At 27.1% G+C, this 6,794-nt stretch overlaps 1 non-coding gene across 1 annotated transcript; it reads left to right on the top strand.

Annotated features, from left to right (window-relative positions):
• Positions 1-5,018: 5,018 nt before the first annotated feature.
• On the top strand, positions 5,019-5,091 carry TRNAF-GAA (transfer RNA phenylalanine (anticodon GAA)). Its single transcript has one exon. It is a non-coding gene; the product is annotated as a tRNA-Phe (tRNA).
• Positions 5,092-6,794: the final 1,703 nt, after the last annotated feature.

Raw genomic sequence — 6,794 nt, 5'->3', positions numbered from 1 at the left:
CTTGGCTTCGCAGGCTGAGTCAGGAACTAGTTATGTTGTATTCTTGGCTCTCTATTCACTCTTTCGCTTTTATTCATATCTATAACCTTTAGATTTCTTAGCACGCAAGTTATTTTATTTCCTGAGCATTGCCCTTTTTAATTTGCGATTTTGCTTTACCCGTTTTTCAAGACTCCTAGTATATTATATTTTCCACTATTATACGTATGTATTTTATGATTTAGAGGTCTGTAATACCACACTACATCTATTCTACGACTTAAGCGTAAAGCTCTGTATAGTAGGGTGTTACATTTATCATATAAATCATAGATTTCTGGACAAAATTTAAAATAAAATAAAACTTAAACATATTTTTTAAATTTTTAGCAAATTTTAAATTAATGATAAAAAATATACTTTAGAATTTATTATGATACAATTCTTTGTTTTAAAAATTCTATAAATTATTTTATAATTAATTATAAAATAAAAACATATCTATTATTTTTATTTATCTAAAAAATTATGAAAACAAATTATAATATTAGTTTTCGTGCAAGTATAAATCTAGTTGCATTGTAAGTTCCGGAAATATATATCAGTTATCAGATAATTATTTTAAGCTTAAGGTGTTAAATACCATATTGAATACAGTGTTTTACTGATCTACGTGAAAATGGGTTGATGTTAAAATTGGTTTCTGATCATATAGGAGTTAATTTGGTTTTGGAAAATTGAATGCATTTAATTCAGGCAATTTACCTAAATAAAATGGATGGGAGAAATTTTTACTTAAATGTAATAATTGAAATTTTTTTACTTGCATGTTTTGTTATTGTTTTATATAATTCGTGGTAACATACCACATTTTAGAAGATTACACATTGACAAGTTATCATAGTTTATGGAAAAAATTGTTTGATCATAAATCATTGTAATTTACTGCCGTTTATGAAAAAAAGTTTTTTAACATAAACTATTGTAATTAGGCACGGTTTATGAAGAGATATTTGTATGCATAAACCTTTGTTACTTGCCACGGTTTACGAGAAAGAAAACTCTATATACACACGGTGAAAATTTATGCAATATTTTTACAATATTTTTTTTAGTTCCAATCAATAAGCATTTAAAAAATTATCTTTAAATCATAAGCCATGTAATTCAAAGATCATTGCATTCATATTTTCTAAAATTTTAAAAAAATAAAATTTTTTGTATTATTATAATTAGTTGAACAGAAAAATAATAACAATGATATCGTAATTTTAATTAATAAAATAAAATAATTTATTAATTTATATTAAATTATTAATTTTAGTTAAATTTAAAAGTGAATAACACTTTAAAAATAGCTAAAAAAAATTCAAAAATCTTATGTGAATTATATAAAATATTATGTGAAGATAAGTATAAACATTAGGATAGTCAACAAGTAATTACCGAAGAATAAAAATAAGCAAAAAATGATATTATAAAATAATAAATTAAAATTTTAATTTATAATATTATTTAATTGATATATATCTAACTTTTTCTTCCTCATTCTTTTTACTATTTTAACTCTTAGAATTTACAATTATTTTTTGCTCTTTTTTATTCTTCGTTAATTACTTATTGACTATCCTGATGTCTATACTTATTTTCACATAATATTTTATGTACATGTTGATTCACACAAGATTTTAATTTTTTTTAATTATTTTTAAAGTGTTATTCACTTTTAAGTTTAACTAAAATTAATAATTTAATATAAATTTAGAAATTATTTTATTTTATTAATTAAAATTACGATGTCATTGTTATTATTTTTTCGTTCAGCTAATTATAATAATACAAAAAAATTATTTTTTTTGAAATTTTAGAAAATATGAATGCAATGATCTTTGAATTACATGGCTTATGATTCAAATATGATTTTTTAAATGCTTATTGATTGGAACTAAAAAAAATATTGTAAAAATATTGCATAAATTTTCACCGTGTATATATAGAGTTTTCTTTCTCATAAACCGTGTCTAGTTACAATGGTTTATGTTCAAAAACCTTTTTTCATAAACCGCTATAAGTTACAATGGTTTATGATCAAACAACTCTCTTCATAAACTGTGGTAACTTGCCATGGTTTATGTGTAATTTTCTAAAACGTGGTATGTTACTATGGATTACATAAAATAAAACAAGACACGCAAGTAAAAAAATCTCAATTATTACATTTAAATAAAGATTTCTTCAATTTATTTTATTTAGATAAATTATCTATTTAATTCTTCAAAAGATATCAATATGAGTTATACTGGGATAATTTTCTATTGACATGTTATTATTAAGTAGGTGGCAAATGACAAATTTTATTTTAGTAAATTTTTTTTTAAGGATTAAATTGAATCATTATATTTTTAAGAGATCGAAATAATTTATACATAATTTTTTAGAGATTATTTTAAACCTAATTTATTTGAAAGTGTGATGAATAAATTTTTCTTTCTTCCATTTTCTAAAATTTCAATTTTATTTTATAGTCTTTCTAAGCGCTTTGAAACTTATTCTAGAAAAGAAATAGTAGAAAATGAAGTTATTCTATAAATGTAGTGTGCTTATATTGTATGATAAGAGAGAATAGTTTTCGTGGGAAATACATTTATTTTTATTTTTAAATATTTAAAATACTAATAAATTTATCTATATAAAAAAATTAATTTTATACACATAAAAAATTAATTTTCATTAATAAAATTAATTAAATTCTAAAAAATTATTTAAAATTCTTAAATTAACCTTTCTAACATAATCTGCATTCTGGTCCATTCTTAATTCTCAATTTTTTATTAGTATCATTCTAATTAGAGGTGTGCATAGGTCGAGTAAAACTGAGTTTGATGTGACTCAAATTCGGTCCGAAATATATATCGGGCCTATTTATTAGACCCGAATCTGACTCTAGACTCGATGAAACCTATACACTTTCGGGCTACGATTATACTGGATAAAAATCGGGTAAAAATCGGGCCGTTAACATTACATTACCTTGATACCTTCTTATAAACTAGCATGTGAAAATATCCAAATTTTCAAGACTCCAACCATTATTTGACATGATAAAATTTACTTAGAAAAATATAACAAGAACCAACTCTTCTCTAAAATTAAAGCATAACCATAATCAATACTAATATTGTCTAATAACACCAAATATTTAAATCAATACAAATCTTATACATTTTAAACATAACACATTAACTTATATTCTTATAATAACTAATAACATAAAATATTAAGATTTACAATACTTAAATTCCACATAAGAATAGCCATCATCCGTCACTAATAACACAAAATATTAATTGTGTATGATGACCGAGTCACCGGACCGATTTCGGGTGACCCGAGCTATGACCCGGACCCGACCTGAAATAATGACCGGGTCTATTTTTGAGACCCTTACCCGACCCTAAATCCAGTAAAATCACACCAAATTAGCTCCTAAAGTATTTAAAACCGAGTCGAATCTTCGGATCGGATCGGACCATGCACACCCCTAATTCTAACCTCGAGTTTTCTATTATTATCATCCAATTTCTTCTTCATCCAGTTTTCATTTTCAATTACAAATTATTGTCATAATTACTATCATCAATTCATTATCACTGCATCTTTCTTTTTACCACCATCAATTACGGTCCTTTTTTAAATGGTTTTTTTTTTGTATTTTATATCCACATTTGAACGGCTCTTTCAGAATAATTAGTTAACTTTAGAATCACAATTCAGTAGTTTTTGGTGCGATTCGTTTTCCTGCAATAGGACTTCCATTTTTAATGTTTTAAGAGATGCGCCTCTGTTACTCTAGGTCTCTAACTAACATCAAAATTCATGATTCTATTACTAGTCTCTTTTTTATATATATTATAGATTTTCGCCAATCACCACCAAATTAAAAAGTGTATGACTTATGAGTAATTTGATTTTGTCAAAAAGCAAAAAACTATCAAATTGTTCCCACACATCTAAAAAGCAGAAGTGAAGTTAATTATAATAATATTGGTAAAGGCAGCTTTAGAAACAGCCTATAGCAGCTTTCTTGAGAACTTCTTCGTAACAACCATAAACAGTAATTTGGAGTAAATAAACTCAAAAATTAAGAGCAAGAAACATATGGTTTTCGGAAAGGAAATAAACATTAAGAAAGCGAGAATAAAAAAGGGATAGGTGCAGAGACTCAATGGAAGCTGTTCTAACAAATGGAGTTGACGACCTTTCCTTTCGCGTGAGGAAAGGAATCCTTCTGTACAAATGAAATTCTCGAAAGGCTATACAGAAATATGTATATAGACTTGTTTACGTATTTGTACTGAAATACTATTTCAATTGATTAATGAATACACTACTCGAAATCCCTATTTTTGAATCCTTATATCACAAATGGAAAGATGTCTATCACAAATGAAAGATGTGAATCAAATCAATTCCAAGTTAAAGAAATAATTGAATATTCATATTAACTGATCAATTTATTCACTCCATCCTAGTCTGATAGATCCTCTGAAGAACTGATTAATCGGACGAGAATAAAGATAGAGTCCCATTCTACATGTCAATCTCGACAACAATGAAATTTATAGGAAGAGGAAAATCCGTCGACTTAAGAAATCGTGAGGGTTCAAGTCCCTCTATCCCCAAAAGACCTGCTTAACTCTCTAATTCTTTTTCCCATATGTTAGTTTTTTTTTTTTCAATTTTTGAAATTCGTTATGTGTCTTATTTAGTATAGTCTTTCACAAATGGATTCGAGTAGAGTTTTTCTTTCTTTTTCTTATCACAATCAACAATCATAAGTATTTGTTTGGAATATGTATTGGAATACATTGGAATCTATTTGGACTATGGAATAAGAATAATATATTCTTATATATATATGCTAATAATAATAATATATATTCTAATTAGAATTTTTTTTTGTCTTGTTTTTAGTTGATATGGAGTCATTGACATATATTTAAGTAATCTAATAAGATTAATATGATGCCTCAAGAGAGGTCGGGATAGCTCAGCTGGTAGAGCAGAGGACTGAAAATCCTCGTGTCACCAGTTCAAATCTGGTTCCTGGCACATGATGAATTTGTATGAGTATCTTTTATCCATAATCTATATTCATTAAAATGAAATAGGAATATGGATTGTGAATAATAGATACGTATTCTTTTTTATCGGATGTTGATACATATTAATTTATCCATCTAGGTGTCTGGAGATGTTTACTAGATGAGTAAAGAATAGGTGTATGTTCCCGGTATATGTTTATGTCTATAACATTAAATTAAATAGAATATGTAAAAAAGTGAACCCCCCTTTTTTTGTGGGGGGGCTCCCAAAAGAATATTAATAGTTCAATAATATTCGAATGGTTACATTAAATGGTTGAAAGATCAAAAAGTCTCGTCTTGGAAAGTTCAAGGGTGGGAATAGTCAAAAAAAATCTCGGATCTTAGGGATGGCAAAACTCTGGAAACACAGGAATTTTTACGAAACTGTCCCAAATAAAAATTTGACTGTGAAAATTTTTTTTTTTGCAAAGATGGGATGGGGGACAAAATTTTTTCGAGACAAACGTGGGGACCCGAATGGGATCTCCGTTCCATCTGCGCTAATTCTCAAAATTCTTAAATTTATTTAATTGTTCTTAATAGTTTATTTTTCGTATATGTTTTTTAGTCATTTCACATGCCATATATAGAGAAAGAAAGAAAATTCCAAAATTCCTAATTTTCATTTGTATAACCCTTCTTCAATTCATAGATCCTAAGCGTCGTCCATACTCCATCCAACTTCTCTGCAGTCACCCCTTGCTACTCTCCTGTCTCACCGCATTGTCACTCCTCACTGTTCCATCACTCTCACCGCGTCGTTCTCTATATTCGTGGCGTTTTATTTCACAACTCTGTCCTTGTGTCCATTCTCCTTTCTTCTGCCGCGTCCCCTATTTAGTCTATTGCTCTGTGCTTTGGCTCGCCATGTCTGCCCCTATTGCATCATTTCAAAAGAAGTCATCATCTTGTTGTTTATACTTTTTTGTATAAAATTTTATTTTTTGTATAAGATGGTTACTTTCAACTCTTTTTCTATAAAAATTAATAATTAGTCAGAACTATTAGAGAGATGAGAATGGAGTCGTCGTAAAAAATGGAGTCCTATGAAAAATGAAAATAGAAAGTAATATTCTTCTACAATGAAGAATAGAGACAGAAACAGAAAACAAATTTAGAGGTAAAGATGAGAAATAGAGAGGCATCCCATGTCCTCGTCCGATTGACATCCCTAGGTGCATTTGCTTACCCAATCGAATAAGTAATGATGCAGTGCTTGTGCTAAATGCTTCTCGTAGTAAAGAAAAGGATTTGAGTGCAGTCAAAAAATTAAGGAGTAAGAGCAGAATAAATAAATTAGATTAAGATTAGTTTAAAAATTATGGATAATTTTTTTCAGTTTAAGTAGTTTTGTTAAAAACTTATTTTTATTTTTATGGAATCAAAGATAATTTCATATTTTTATAGATAAATTTATTAACATTTTGAATATTTATAAATAAAAATAGTAGTAGTTTGACAATGATATATATATTGATTAGTGATCAATATTTTCTGGTAATTACAAATTTTAATCAATGGAAACAATTTGTCTTAACGATATTTATAATTATTTAAGGAGTTTAATCTTTTTTTTTAAATATCGACCACTAAACATAATAACTAATCTTTTTAATGAGTTTAATATTTTTATTACACCCATGAGTTTAGAGTTGACTCGTATTGATT

This window comes from Arachis stenosperma, chromosome 4 (assembly GCF_014773155.1).
Source record: "Arachis stenosperma cultivar V10309 chromosome 4, arast.V10309.gnm1.PFL2, whole genome shotgun sequence".
Lineage (NCBI taxonomy): Eukaryota > Viridiplantae > Streptophyta > Magnoliopsida > Fabales > Fabaceae > Arachis > Arachis stenosperma.
The sequence above is the reverse complement of the archived record's forward strand: the minus strand, read 5'-3'. Positions and strand labels throughout refer to the sequence as shown.